Source organism: Schistocerca piceifrons, chromosome 2, assembly GCF_021461385.2.
Source record: "Schistocerca piceifrons isolate TAMUIC-IGC-003096 chromosome 2, iqSchPice1.1, whole genome shotgun sequence".
Classification (NCBI taxonomy): Eukaryota; Metazoa; Arthropoda; class Insecta; order Orthoptera; family Acrididae; genus Schistocerca; species Schistocerca piceifrons.
This window is the reverse complement of record NC_060139.1, coordinates 153,552,970-153,554,397: the sequence shown is the minus strand read 5'-3', so window position 1 is coordinate 153,554,397 and position 1,428 is coordinate 153,552,970. Positions and strand designations below refer to the sequence as shown.

The 1,428-nt window shown below is 42.9% G+C and overlaps 1 pseudogene; it reads left to right on the top strand.

Annotated features, from left to right (window-relative positions):
* The first annotated feature begins 225 nt into the window (after positions 1-225).
* On the top strand, positions 226-343 carry LOC124778519 (annotated as a pseudogene).
* Positions 344-1,428: the final 1,085 nt, after the last annotated feature.

Here is a 1,428-nt window from a genome sequence, read left to right as displayed (position 1 = left end):
TGCTCGCTGACACACTCTCCAACACAAAAAAAATTCGTACAGTTAAGTTTGAGAGTTAAGTATGACATTTTAATTTATTACTTCTTCATTAGACTTCTAACTCTGTTCGCAACACATTTTGCGACAGTCTCGACTTATATCACTGAATGTACCTGCACAATTATATCACTATACGACTCATAGTTCAGGAGATATGACGTTTTATATGTGGAAATTTAATCCTGCGCCAACGGCCTTACCGCAGTGGTAACACCGGTTCCTATCAGATCACCGAAGTTAAGCACCGTCGGGCTGGGCTACTACTGGGATGGGTGACCATCCGGTCTACCGAGCGCTGTTGGCAAGCGGGGTGCCCTCAGCCCTTGTGAGGCAAACTGAGGAGCTACTTGATTGAGAAGTAGCGGCCCCGGTCTCGGAAACTGACATACGGCCGGGAGAGCGGTGTGCTGACCACATGTCCCTCCATATCTGCATCCAGTGACGCCTATGGTCTGAGGATGACACGGCGGCCGGTCATTACCGTTGGGCCTTTCTTGGCCTGTTCGGAAGGAGTTAAGTTTTAGTCAGTTTAATCCTGCGAGTGCACAAACAGATTCACAAGAAGTGGCTCCTGTTAGACGTTAGTAGATGGATAAACCTTCATGTCCTGGAACCATCTCTTGAATGTAATACCCACATTTAATCACTACTAACAACAAAATTACGACAATTCGGACTGGAAATTGTGAAGAAACACCAGGGACTGTTACCTGCTGAAGCGATACAGCGTGAGATAATCCCTTGATTTACGTCTATATGCTGCGTTCCATGAATCTTATATATCGTAATATATTGTTTTATTCTAGTATTTTCCATCAAGTAAGTCACAAATGAAGAACGTTAAAACCTCATGACGAAAAACAGTTGTGCTAGTGATTTATATGCAGATGTGTGACAACGAAAACAGGTAATGAATAATGATGATCAGTCCCATATGATGGAAACATCAACGGTAAAGGACGTCAAGATAAACTGAAGAACATTAAACAGAGCGTACTGCATGTCAACAGTCAAATGTGATCAGCGGAAATGGAGTTCATACCCGTAATAGTTCGTGCTGTGGGATCAGTGTCGCACATCCTCATACTAACTCTGGTCCAAATTCCACCAAGCAATAAAGAGAGTGACATACAGTACATTTCACATTCAGTGTGAAATGTAGAAGTATGTCAGTCAGCAGGACTACTCGTAAGGAACATCAGGCCATCTGCATGAAATAATATGCTGTGAAAAAGACGATGATAGCAGTCATAGTTCGATGCTTCTTCACTGCCGTATGTAACTTTAGGAAAATATTGCCTCAAGCCTATCCATGCAAGTGAAATACGTCTGAGTTTGTGACGTTAAGTGGAGTTAATAGCACAGTGGGAAATGAAATGGGAGCAGAAT